This window comes from Mauremys reevesii, linkage group 2 (genome assembly GCF_016161935.1).
Source record: "Mauremys reevesii isolate NIE-2019 linkage group 2, ASM1616193v1, whole genome shotgun sequence".
Lineage (NCBI taxonomy): Eukaryota > Metazoa > Chordata > Testudines > Geoemydidae > Mauremys > Mauremys reevesii.
In genome coordinates, this window is record NC_052624.1 from 64,544,978 (window position 1) to 64,559,213 (window position 14,236).

The following is a 14,236-nucleotide window of genomic DNA, read 5'->3' on the forward strand; positions in this document are numbered from 1 at the left end:
CTTACTATGAAATCAAGAGGCTTTATATTCATATTTTTCCTTTTAATTTTTTTAATCACATTTCCTCTCTCATTTGGTCTTCAAAACATTGGACAGCAGTAAACATCCACCTTGACTTGTTGTACTGTACATGCCACAAAACTGTACTTGGGAACCAGCAGGTTATATATTCCTCAATATTATTGGTTTTTATTATGAGCATTGGCTTGGTCATATGCATTCATTAAAAAAAACCCTAAGATTTATGATTTTCAAGTTATCTGGAACTTAATCTGCAACATGAAAGGCTTCTATAGCCACAGTATGAATGAAAAAAAAAACAACAACCCACAACAACCCTGAATTGTTGCAAATTTAACCCCATACTCCCACATTGGTAATGACTGCAAAAGTAGTTTTGTCAATATTTATAAATCAATGCAAACTTGAAACTGGATGTTTTAATTTACCATGTTTAAATGTAACTGATACCCCCAAGTTTAGAGCTTTCAGCTTTGTAAAGTGCAATGTTATTGCAGGGCATGCATCCAATTTTTAAAACATTATATAGATTGGAGACAGATGAGCTTTCCAGAATTATTTTAGGCCTATTTTGATTAAATGCCCAAGATGCAATCTCCAGTGGAAATTAATTACATTGATGTGAAAACAAATGAACTCCAACCTCAAAATCAGCTGCAGCTTCATGTTCAATACAGTACTTAAAAGGGATGGAGCAGGCACCAAAAACACTGCTGTGATTTATAACTTCAAATCATCTTTCACCCATTCCCCTTGAACACTGCTGGAAAAATAGACCCTAGCTCTGCTAGCACATATTTTTCAAGATAATCTTAATGTCAGTATCTAAAAGGCAATACTTCACATTACAGGCCTGATACAAACATGGTTGAAATCAATGGGGGCCATTTTATTAGCTTCATTGGGCTTTAGATCATGTCCTGTGACACTTCATGGTGAGGCATTTCTGCTATGTACATCATCCAGCAGTAGACAAGGAGATGGGAGGGGCAAGGGACTTGATTCTATCCCCTGAGGAGCACTTGGGCGTTTTTGTTATCAAATTAGTTTAGGAATCAGATTAGCTCAGTCTTTCCAGTGGTGCTTTCAGTGCCATCTTTAGGTCAAAAAGTAGCTTCAGATACATATAGTCCCTCAATCAGGGAACCACTCCCACTAACATCAGTTGTGTATGTGGACAGAGAAGACAAAGCATAGTCCTTTAAATAATGAGAGTAGTCAACATTTGCTCAGTCATCTGTGTTGAGCTACGTTTTGAGCCGTTCTCTTTGGCTTTTTCCTGTTAACGATTTGCTCTCTATCCCATCCCTCTCATCATTCACACTAACACGGTTGTCACTAGATGCTGGTGGCACAAAGGTTCCTTCCAAGAAATGGTTTAATATTCATTTTGATCTTCATGAAATTTTTAAAGGAATCAGAAGAGGGGTTGGTGGTGGGATGTTACTGACCATAAACTGGTTCTTGCCAGCCTTGTCTCCTGGCTATAACTTGCTAAACAGGTTTGTGAAGACAGAGAGAGAAGCCACTTCCCCCCCCACACACACACAGTTACACACATTCCTTCTTCCAAGGAAGAGGTTTTGAACAGGTGAGGGTCTGCAATACTTATGTAAAATGAAGAAGTTCGTTCCCTCTTACAGAGCATCACATGTTAGAAATCATAAGAAGCTATAATAATGGCAGCAGAAGTGTCAGGGAAACTAAGAACAACATGAAATACATACTATCCAGAATATGGCATATATTTGTTGCTAAGGCACAGGACTAGAAGCTAGGAAATATGGTTTTGATCTGCCACAGACCTCAGTTATCACCTTAGGCAAGTCACCAAACTTCTTTTTTGTCTCATTTTCTATAAAATGGGAATAATGGAATTTTAAAATTTTCTAACTCACACCTCTTGAAGATGATAGGTTTTTAGCCCCATTTATAGAACGTAGATCTGGTAATAATCTAAATATCTTCTGATAGAAAAGTTGGGCAGATTTTTACCTTGTGTTGGATATGGTGCAATTGTCTCATGCAAAAAGCAACAATGAGTCCTGTGGCACCTCATGAAGGCACTATACAGAGGAAGTGGAGCAGGTTCAGTGTAGATTGGAGAGAAGTTTGCATGTTGTAGAGACCACGATGTTTTCCTGTCAGGAGTGTTTTTTATCTGATTTTTGGCTTTTGCAAAAGGCCCCTTCACACTGCTTACCTATTTCCTAATTATAAGTGTATTAAATTTGTATACTCACAGCAAATCCCATGTACTCACATATCTTCTTCCTCCTCAGCTGCCATTATCTCTGTGAAATGTTTCCACTCTGATCTTATCACAAGGATGCTCCAGTTCTCACAATACTATTACATCTGTTTATTATAGCTGCTGTTAATTATTATTTGTATTACAGTAGCACCTTCAGGTCCCAAGAACCATTGGAGCCCCATTGTGGTAATACAAATACCCAATGAGGCAGGATTCTGCCCTAAAGAGCTTACTGTCTAAGTAGATAAAATGGACGAAAAGTGCGAAGAGGGAAGTATTGTTCCTATTTTATAATGGGGAACTGAGGCACAGAGATTTTAGGGGAATTTTCCATGGATGTCTGAAGCCAAGCTAGGAATTAAACCCATATCTCCTGAGTTCCAGTCCAGTGCCTTAGCTTTAAACTGTCCTTCCAACCTATTTGGTGACAACATTCCTTATTTGGGGAGTATCTGAGAAAGAAAGGGGTAAAGAGCCCTTGAGCCATCTGAAACACAACCCCTTGGTTCTTCCAGTATAGCATAAGAGCACAGAAGAGGGTCAGCAAGTACACCCTGAGACACCCCAGGCAGGCAAACATTTCTGAAACACGGGGCATGAAACTCCTGCTGCAGCATCCATCATTTGGTTGAGGACAGTGAAAACATGTGCTGTCATCTTTGACATTTTAATTGAAAAGAAAGCTTACACCGATTTCAACCTTAAGTAGTATGTTTATACAAGTGTATACAGAGAAATAATCTGTCAGTTCAGAGCAGGCTCGGTGCTACAAGATTTGGTTTAGTAACTGAACAATCCAACATTAGCTCACACACCTTGCCTTGTTCCATGCCTCAATAATTTTTAGTAGAAATACTTTGCCTAGAGGCACACAGTTATTAAAAAAGAGGCTGAGCTTGCTTAAATTATTAGCTCATGGTAACAAGCCTGCACTGGAGAAACTGTTGGTCCTTTGTTTTCAGAATTTAGCTGTAATTCGCCATCTTATTTTCAGAGACAAACTTCTGCTTTGTTTGGGAGTTTAAAAAAAATGAACAAAGACAGGGCGAATAAATCACTTCAAAAAGAAGGCAGGTTTTTTTTCTTTTAGAAAAAAACTAGGTTTAAAACACCCAGTTATCCTTATATTTTTATTAACATTTATTGGCTTAATAATAAAAGTGAATAGAATCAGAAAAGTTAATTGATAAATTTCCCAAATATCCAATCTAGGAAGCTGTTGGTTCTAAGTGCTCAGGAAAAATGCTGTTATCCTGTCAACCTGCTGAAGGTGGGGAGAACCTTTCTCTTCGTCATTTTTCTCTTTTTGAGAGCTATAGTTGTTTTATGTTGCAAAGTTATGAAAATAAAATACATATTTGTGCTGCTGTAAAGCACTCAAGAATATTTAACTGACTGGGTTCCTGGAGCGGCTTAACATTCTAACACCTCTATATAGACAAGTTTACCAGAACAGCTTATACACGTTCCATTGTCACCGGTGGGTGGCGGTTAGGGTTAGGGGTCTTTCAGCTTGGTTAACCCTTTGACATTTTTATTCACTGATCCCTAGATTTTTCAAGTGTCCACTAATTCTGCATGGCTCACATTTGGATGCCCTGCCTGAGTAATCTGACTGTCTCAAGCTGAATGCCCCAAATTAGTGGACTCATTTGAAAATGTTTTGCCTTAACTATTTTTAAAATTTGTTTTAAGGTAATAATGCTGTATAGGATATTCAGTTCTTAGTACATGCGGTCAGTGCCTTCTCTTTTCTTCCTAGAGTATTAGTTGTGGTGGGACAAAATCCCTTGCCTTCCTGCATAATCAAACTTTTGGTCTGGCTTGAGCTGAGAGCATGCAACAATACTTTAATCAGATAAAGGACACTTACTAGTGCTCTCAATGTCCCTGCAGGGCTGCTCGGTTGGGGGGCAAGTGGGACAATTTGCCCCAGGCCCAGGGCCCCGCAGGGGCCCTATGAGCCCTGGCCCGGCAATGGTCCAGGTCTTCAGCCAGCATTTCGGCAGCGGGGAGCCCGTCAGTGCTGCCGAAGATGCGGAGCGACTGAAGGGCCCCCCGCCGCTGAAATGCCACCGAAGACCAGGACCGCCGCCGGGTGAGTACAAGCGCCACAGCTCCCCCACTTTGCCCCAGGCCCCCTGAATCCTCTGGGCAGCCCTGCATCCCTGGGACGTATTTTGTCATGTTTTGCTGCATTCTGGTTTTCTCTTTATACAATTTTTTTATTATAGTATAGGTTTTATCTGAACCAGTTCTTCGTTTTAATCTCTCCAGTGTGCCTTTAGCTGTTTTCCCTTGTTTTGCTCTACACAGTTACATATGGAACAATGGCATAATTATCATTTGTGGAGTGCCAGCAGTGTACAGAATTTAGAGGAAGACAGTCTCTGCTCTGAGGAGGCTAAAGTCTAAGAAACTATGCTAGCTCTCTTTCTTCTTCTTCTTCTTCTTTTTTTTTTTAGTCTACTAATGGGTCAGGCAACAAGACCAAGTGAAATATTTAGAAAGAAAGATTGAAACCAGCAGTTTCTAAGACCCACAAGAGCCAAAAGGCAAATGTTAATAAGTTCTGTGAAGCTTTCAGGGACCTGCTGGTCCTTGTACTTATGCTGAATTCCCAGAGGTTTGTAGAACATGTGTTCAGGAAATATAGGTGGTATTTACACAATTTGAATTTCTAAAGGCAAGATTTATTATTAACTAAACCCTTAAACAGAGTTTGACCCAGGCCTGGTGCTAACGGGGCTGTGTGTGCGTGTGGAAGGGGACATTTGCCCTTCCTCCCCACCATAATCTTCAAAGGGCCCCAAATTACTGTCAGGCCAAAAGATATACGAAGTTAATCATTATTAAGCAGTGGAACAGCCGCAGACTGAAGAGTCTTCATCCTTTATATAAATCACGGCACAAAACTGACACAGTAGCCAAATTTTACTTTTTTGATCTCTTAAAATACAAGATTTTCCAGAGGTCTAACTAGCCCCTAGACTCCTGTTTTTTGTTTTTGTTTTTTAAATAGCAACATCCAGGAGCCCCCCCCAAAATCCCCTCTCCAATAATAGAATCCTCAAACAGAGCCTGGTGTGGCCCATTATATACTCGATAGTAGCCTGATTTGTGGTGCCCTTCTTTCATCAGGGTAGGTGAAGAGCGCAGCACTCTTAGGGAATTTTGGAGGTGTTACTCCACAAATCAGCTGTTATAAGGAATGTAAGTATTCATCCACATCTTCTTCCTCTGTTTTCTCCCTGATCCTTGTCTGATAGTACTTAAGCATGCCATCCCTCTTATTAAATAAAAGCACTCTACAATTCTGAGGGAGAGGAGTTGCTCCTGGTACTCAATTTCTTACATGTCAGCACAGTGAATTCCATATCTCTGATAGCTATTGACCATGCCCTCATCATTTCACATATTGACTACTACAACTTCCTGCTTTCTGGCCCCGATCACTGCAGCAGTGCTCCACTCAAGTCCATTCAAAGGGCCAATGCCAAAGTACATCTTCCAGGCTTGCTGCTTTAACCACCTGAACTACCTTTTTGGAACCCCCTTCTCCTCGGCTTCACCTCAAATCAAACAAGCTTCGTATCTTTACTTTTTAAGACCTTTCACAATTTAGCCTCATCTTAGCTAGCTGCTCTAGTAACGTATTGTGAGATCAATCACCACTTTCAGCTTGCCAACCTCCCCGGCCTTTATCGTCCACTAGTCGGTTTCTCCCCCAAACACCTCTGAGCTTTTTCCACCTCTTATGCCTGGGAAAATCTCTGGTATAATCAATGCAGCCACAACCTTAAAATCTCCCCACAAGAGTCGTCTTTGTCACAATGCCTACAAAACTGTGCTAACTCATAGACTCATAGACTTTAAGGTCAGAAGGGACCATTATGATCATCTAGTCTGACCTCCTGCACAACGCAGGCCACAGAATCTCACCCACCCACTCCTGTAACAAATCCCTAACCTATGTCTGAGCTATTGATGTCCTCAAATCGTGGTTTAAAGACCTCTAGGTGCAGAGAATCCTCCAGCAAGTGACCTGTGCCCCACGTTGCAGAGGAAGGCAAAAAACCTCCAGGGCCTCTGTCAATCTGCCCTGGAGGAAAATTCCTTCCTGACCCCAAATATGGTGGTCAGTTAAAAACATTAAAGAGGTCTCTATCAATATCCAAATTGGATCCCGGCGGTCTGTAGCATACCCCAAGCACTATCCCAGGGGAGGCTCTAGTAGCTTTCTTTCCCAATGTGATTTTTGCCCAGACAGACTCTGTCTTATCCATTCCATCACTTCTTATTTCTTTACAAGCTACCTCATCATTGATATACAATGCTACTCCACCACCTTTGCCTTTATTTCTGTCTTTCCTAAACAGCACATAGCCTTCAATACCTGTACTCCAGTCATGACTGCTATTCCACCATGTTTCTGTTATCCCTATAATATCTGGTTTCACTTCCTGCACCAGTAGCTCCTCCATTTTGTTACCTAGGCTCCTTGCATTAGTGTACAAACATCTTAATTTTTGCCGTTTGGCTTCACTGACATTCTTTACCCAATTAGGCACAGACATTCTACCACCAGTATCACCTGTTAGACTGGTATCTACACTACCGTTCCTCCTTATGTCCATTCTTATACCCATGGCTGTATCCTTTCTTACTTCATTTTCTTCCCTCTCAATGTTAAATTCCAGCATGGAGATTACCTGGACATCTCCCAACCATCTCCCCCAAATTCCTAGTTTAAAGCTCTCTTAATCAGTTGTGCCAGCCTCCATCCTAGAAGTCTATTTCCCTCCTTACTCAGGTGAAGTCCATCCCGAGAGAACTGTCCTCTGTCCATGAATGCTTCCCAGTGGCCATACATCCCAAAGCCCCCCTTATAGCACCACTGCCTGAGCCATCTGTTGATCGCCATAATCTTGTCACACCTTTGTTGCCCTTCTCTAGGAGCAGGCAGAATCCCACTGAAGATCACCTGAGCCTCGATTTCCTTAAGCGTCTTCCCCAGCCTGGCATAGTCTTCCTTGATACGTTCCAGCGAGAATCTAGCTGTTCCCACATGAAGGACAATCAGCGGATTCTTTCCCGCTCCCGTTAGGATCCTCTTCAGCCTTAGGTCCACATCCCATCCGGCAGACAGCACACCCTCCTGTTCTCCGGACCAGCTGTAGTTACAGGCCTGTCTATTCTTCTCAGTAAGGAGTCCCCAATCACATAGACCTGCCTTTTCCTGGTGATGGTGCGATTCTCCGGTCTATCCCCTGCTCCCTCTGGCTGCAAGTCCTCTCGATTCCTATTCACCCTGCAATCCTCCGCAACCCATTCCGTATCCTCCTGGGGCTCATATTTGGTGGTGTTATCTCCATTGACTCTTCCCTTCTTCCTATAGGACTAGCTGCTCTTCTCTTCTTCCTTGCCCTCTCACCTTCAGCGACCACCTGCTGTGCCCCTTCTTCATTTTCCAACTCCGCAAACCTGTTCCTGAGCTCTATTTCTCCTTCACTAGCCCATCTTTTCCTCTGCCTGGTTCTCTTAGTCACATGCTTCCACTGTCCACTTTCCTCACCCTGCAGTCTCCCCTCAGAGTTCTTTGGTCCTGCTACCGCCTGCAAGTCTGATTATAGCTAGGCAGGTTCTGAGCTGGGACTGCCCGTCTTTCCCTTCCTTCCTTTTCCTACACGCTTGCTCTTTCAAGCTTCCCCATTCCTGTCATTCCCCACCATCCCTCTACCTCCAGTTAAAAAAATAAATACATAAAAAGACAAAACCAACATCAAAAATGTAACTAACTAAGCTGTGCCAATTCTTCATTCTATCCATTTTCTTGTGTGTTATATTCCCATCCCGTGTCCTTCATCTGTTTTGTGTCTTTTAGATTGTAAACGCACTGGGGTAAAGACTGTCACTTATCTACATTTGTACAGTGCCCAACCAATTGGGACCTGTGAGCTGCTGCCATAATAGAAGTGTCTACTACTGATGATAAAAAAATCTATCACACAAAAGAGTCTGAATTGTCTGTGAAATACAAACAGAGATTTCTGCTATATTGGAAAAGATCAACTTGTTTAGGTGCCAGTTTTCTTTTTCCTAGAATGCAGTTCAGTTCTGCACTTAACTCGGCTAAGCAAAGCTCTTGTTTCTTAGAGAGTTCTGCTCTTTGATGATATTGGAACCATAACATTGTTAAACCGCAGGTACTGTAGGTCAGGTGAGGTTTATAAAATTACATAGGGGATTCCAAAAGAGTGTCTGGTACAATGCTTTTCTCCTATGAATGTAGTAGGCTGAAAGTGGACAGAATCACAGTGTCCTGGCTTTTTAGGATGAAAGTTTCTAAAGCACCAAGCAACAATTAGGCAAGTGTGTCAACATCAGTATGTTTCAGTAGTGACACTATAGGTCAAGTGATTGCTGGCCGTCATGCAATAACTGAGTCAGCACTTATGGTCTTAGATACAATTTCTGGTTCAAATATTTCCCCTCTGCCTGAATCTGGAGGATTTATTTTTGTAGTTCATGCTGCACTTTTCAGATACTTAAGCAACGTGGTAGCACTGCAGATGCCCTAGGCTTTCTGAGGTGTTTCACTTTGAAAGCAGTTCAAAACACAGATATATGGTAACACCTGACAATGTGCAGGCAGCTGGTGTGCTGCGACTGCTGCTTATTATACTGATAATTGTTTCATCCTTGTCTGATTGTTGTATTCACCTGTTGTGTCTCATCATATTGTTAGGGACCGAGATGTGGGCAGTAGTGCCTCATGGTCAGAGCAGTGGTTGTCCAGCCTAGTGGGTTGGAGCCAGAGTCAAGAACCAGAAGTCAGAACAAAGGGTCAGAGCTGGAGTCAGGAGTGAGAGCCAGGAAGCAGAGTTGAAGGTCAGTATCCGAATCAGGGCTCGAATACCAGAGCCAAGGGTCAAGTCAGAGCCAGGAATTGGAGCTGAGGATTAGAAACAGGTTACCTGGAGTAAGGGAGGGAAGGAGCAGGGCTGGGTCTAGGACAGGGCTGGAACAAAGCAGGAGTGGGACTGGAACAAGGCGGGAACAGATGCTAATACATCTGTGGGTGGTTGCTTGAAGCAGCCAGCGCCCTGCTGCTGCTGGTCTTAAGAGCAGGTCTGCGCTGATCCCTTCAGCCAGTTGGACAGTTTAGACAATCAGGAAGCTGAGCTCGGGCCAGCTGTGCTCATTAGACTGCCTGGGGCTTAAGCTATCAGGTAAGCAGGCTGGCTGCAGGCTCTTACTCCTGAGAGTATCCCCTCCTCTGAGGGTGCCTTCCAGAAGTCCCAGGGTTGGGCTTGTCAGGATAGACTTCCTGAAACTCCTGCAGTGGGTCTGGGGTGTGAATATTTTCCACTGGTTCCCAGGATCGTCTGTCTGGATTATAACCCTCTCTGTCCACGAAGTACTGGAGTTTCCCTCCAATGTGTCAAGAGCAAGGATTTATTGAACCAAATACTCCTCCTGCTCCTGGATGGTGATAGGTGGGGGTGGACCACGTTGAAAACAATTTTTTGAGGTAAGGCTTCAGCAGAGAGACATGGAATACCTTGTGGATCCTTCCAGACTCAGGCAACTGTAAGCTGAATGCCACTGGGTTGACCCATTCCAGAATCTTAAATGGATGTAGATACTGGTGGTCTAACCTAGCTGATGGATGCATTAACCTAAGGTACAGCCAGACCTGGTCACTTATGGCAAGGTCAGCATGGTGCTTATAAACCCTCTTAGTAGCTGTCTGGTATTCCTTCCACTCTCGGTGTAGCTGGCAGAGGTGGGAAGTTAAGTCTGCAGCAGTGGGTATCAGAGACTTTATGGGGCTGTCCGGGTGAAAATGAGGATGAAACCCATTGGGTGGAAGTATGTGTGGCATTATTATACACCAATTCAGCCTAGGGAAACCCCTTCATCTTGGTGATAGTTCAGAAAACAACAAAGATATTGCTCAGCATAGGTGGCGCATGAGTCTTTCGTTTGGGGAGGCTATGCCCAGGAGTGCTGGAAGCTCTGCCTGTGCTCTTGGACATGGCCAAATGAGGAGGTGAAGGTAGGAAACTGCACGGGGAGGAGGATAGGCAGGAAAACGGATGAAAAGGCCTGTTGGCCCAGTGCAGGCTAACATAGAAAGAAGAGGGCCCTCCAAAAGAGAGCACGTGTGCCCAGATCCACACGCACATGAACAGCAGGGGAAATGCTGCAGCTGCAGGGCCAGGGAAGGCAGACAGGCAGTTCATTCTTCTTATCAAACATGTCAACAAATGATTGGTTTTTAGCTGTTATTACAGAGGTGATAGGAGGGGAAACGGAGGGTGCCGAGATTCCCTGTGAACTAATGGCCTTGGGCTCGGATTCTCCAAGGAAGCAAACTGGGCCGTAGAGAGCTTCTGGTCTAAGGCTCAATTTTGGGAGACAAGACTGCTGACAGTGCAGGGACCTGAAACTTACTGCACCTGCCCACCTACAGATATGCAGATCCTGCATAGTGAGCCAGGGCATACCAAGGATAACCAGATGGTGTTGCTCAGATGCGCCCAAACTGAAGGGTTTTTCTATGACCATGAAGAGTGGTGTCCTCCAAGGGGCAATCTGATAGGTAACTGGTTTCAGTGAGAGGAGCAACCCGTTGATAGACTCTTCCAAATCTGGAGATCTTTCCCATTGGATGGGGATCATATATGCTTATTCAAAGTCCAAGTCCATGAAACTACTGGAGCCCACTGAATCCAACAGCGCTTACAAAGTTGGAGGGGGAGTCAGAGATGTGTTGGGTTTGGGTTAGTTGTTGCTAGAATACCGGTGGACAAATATCTTTATTGGGTACTGAAGTGAGGGGAACACACTAGCCCACCCTCTGTTGGGACTGGGACTTGGCATTTCCTGGCAGGGATGCAGGTCAGGCCTCTGCAGGACAGCCTGTTGTGAAGCATTGAGGTTCTCAGCAGTACTGTACAGGTATAAGCCTGCTATTGCAGGAGGGATAGCTCAGTGGTTTGAGCATTGGCCTGCTAAACCCAGGATTATGAGTTCAATTCTTAAGGGGGCTATTTAGGGATCTGGGGCAAAAATCTGTCTGGGGGTTGGTCCTGCTTTGAGCAGGGGGTTGGACTAGATGACCTTCTGAAGTCCCTTCCAACCCTGTGATTTGGATTGAGGCTGTTATGAGGTGCAGGATGGGATGCATCATGCTTAAGATCCTTTGATCTGGAGCTCTTCCACAAACTAGAAAGCATACTCCTGACTGCTTCGGTCCTGCTACATTTAAAGCCATGAGAGTCTAGGCCTATGTGGCTGAAAATAACCCCAGGGAACCTCAGCTAGAAATTTCTGTGAACTGAGAAAGCACAAGACTACAGTGAAGATAAATGGTCTTAACATGTAAAACAAGTGCTTATTAGACAATAAATGGGATTTTCATCATAGCAGGCAGCATGCCTGGTGTCAGGAAGAAGTGCTGGGTGAGCTATGCATTGTGTTGCATTTGATACACTGTTGGAATTGTCTTTATTTTAGTCTATGCATATAGGTCCTGAGCATGAGCCCACTGAAGCCACAGAGAAGTTAAAAGTTGTAAAATGTCTCCATTGGGTTCACTTATGGCTAGATTTCCAGAACAGTTGAGCACTCACAAGTTCCATTGAAGTCAAACAGCTATGAGGGCTTAACATCTTTGAAAATTAGGTCTCATTAGTGTCTAGAGTGGTATGTTGCTTCCTCTATAGAGCAGTACCCTATCTGCAGGTTGTTTGTCCAACAAACCTATTTACTAGAGTACAAAACTACTAATGCTAAGGGTCTAAAACCTTTGAGTCAGCAGCACTGACCGACAGGTCAGGGGGCTGTTCATCATCTTCAGCATTTTATCAAGAGTACAAAGATGGGAGGTGAACGGAGGACAATGTGCACTTTCAGCATAAAAAATGATAATATCTGTCTGTCACAAGAGCATCACTTTTGTCTCACTGATTTATCTGCTGCTACAGAAGGTTAAAAACCAACAACAAAAAAGAGCACTTTGTCCTCTTTAAGAGGAGTGATAAATGGGATGGAATGTAAGAATCAGGCAAATTTAGTATTTCAGGCAATTTCAATCTGTAGGAAAGTGTGTGTGTGTGTGTGTGTGTGTGTGTGTGTGTGTGTGTGTGATCAATGGCTTGTTTCCAGTGTGGAAGAAATAGAAATATCTGTGAGCACTGGCTAGTGTCAAACACCCCTACTAGAGAAATAAGCCTGGTGTGTATGTTATATAGCATTTTTTTAGTGGCAAGAGTGCAGACTTTTTGACAAAGAGAGTCAGCCTTTAAACACAAAATCTCTGATTGTACTGCAGAGCTGGGAAAGATCGTACTCAGAGAAAGGGCAAGCAGGAGCTTTAGTAGGGAGAAAAACCCTAGAAGTAGTGAGGTGTTGGGAAAAAAAATCTTTCACCAAGTGTAAAGCATATGCAGACCCACAAAGCTAAGCAGCATGAAAGGTGAGACTGGGTACAGCGAGGTAGCTTATTTGCCATTTCAATAAATACAAATAATTCCCTTTTGACTAAGTCCCATATTCCCAGGCTCATTAAATCAATTTCAGAAATTTTTTTGGCTCTGGAACATATAAGCAGAATTCAAACCGTGCTGTCCCTGGAGGTTCACTAGCATAAATTGCATAGGTCAGGCCAAAATAAGTTTCTGTCAAACAGCCTAACACCTACGGTTATTATGAAGCTGGTGAGTTGTACAAAGGGCCTGTATATGAGATTGTCAGTGTGAATGTGTCAGGGAGGAGAATAAAAGCTATTGCCCTGGTACTTGTTTCACTTCAGTCTCATTGAGAGTCAACAGATATTTTATTGAATAGGATCCTTCTGTGAGCCCACAGAAGTTAAAAAAGGGAAAAAACCTTTAGGTCATGGTAGTCTGTCTATCCTTCTGCAAGATTGTACCCTAAGGTACATAAACTCAGTGCATTGTCCAATCTTCTGTTGGGAGATGACTGCAGCCTAAAAAACCCAAATAAAGATCAAGATTCTCCCAATATTCAGCCGCATTTTTCTCGTTTTTAGATTTATCTCACTACTCTTAGTTATACCTCCCTGTACAGTCCCACCCTGCATAACTTCTCTCCATCCTTGATGCTTGATTCATGCTCACGGATGCTGGTAGCAGCTGCACTCCAGGCAATGGGGAAAATTCAGACCCTGGGGAGATAAGGCAATATTTGCACTTATTTCCTCCCACAGGGATAGGGAGATTTAAAGTGCAGCCTGATCTCTCATAGGAACCCCACTGATAGTGGATAACCAGAGGGTGAGCTGAATTTTGCTGCTCCCACGCACTGCAGTTATGACCTCCAACTCTCTCACTTCGGGGGCTGCAGTCGCTGGCGGTGGACCCCTCAGTGGAATGGGGGCGCTTATTTTAGGGCTGAATAACACTGTGGAAGTATCAGAGGGGTAGTTAGTAGTCTGTCTCTGTAAAAAACAAAACAAAGAATGTGGCCTTATATACTAGAGGAGTTTTTTTTTGCAGCAGAGCGGTGGGTGAATACCCACTTCTTCAGATGCAAGTGTGGAAGTGTAGAGGCTTTAAATATCTGTAGACTTTTCTCAACTTCGCTCCATACAAATTGCTTACCTAAGTCATAAATCAGTCCCTCCAGCTCCCTAATTATTTGCATTTCCTCCTAACTCCTTCCAATGCCTTTATCCGTATCTATCTGCTAATGGATTGAACACGATGCTGCAGGTGCATCCTGATCTGTGATGCTCTGTCTGTGACACCCAAAATTGCACGGCCCTTATTTGTTGCCATATTGCATGTCTTCTTTCCTGGTTTTGGAAAATTAGTACTATGTTTGCTTTTCTCCATCGCTTCTCCAGGACTTTTTTAAAAAAAGCTGAATAATTTGTTAACTAACTCCCCTGACACCCAAGCTCCATATGATCTGGACTGCCTGATTTTG

The 14,236-nt window shown here is 43.4% G+C and overlaps 1 protein-coding gene across 7 annotated transcripts in view; it reads left to right on the forward strand.

Moving 5' to 3' along the window:
• Positions 1–14,236, forward strand: part of CREB5 (cAMP responsive element binding protein 5) — a 397,399-nt gene that overhangs the window by 286,589 nt on the left and 96,574 nt on the right. The gene's annotated exons all lie outside the window — the stretch shown is intronic.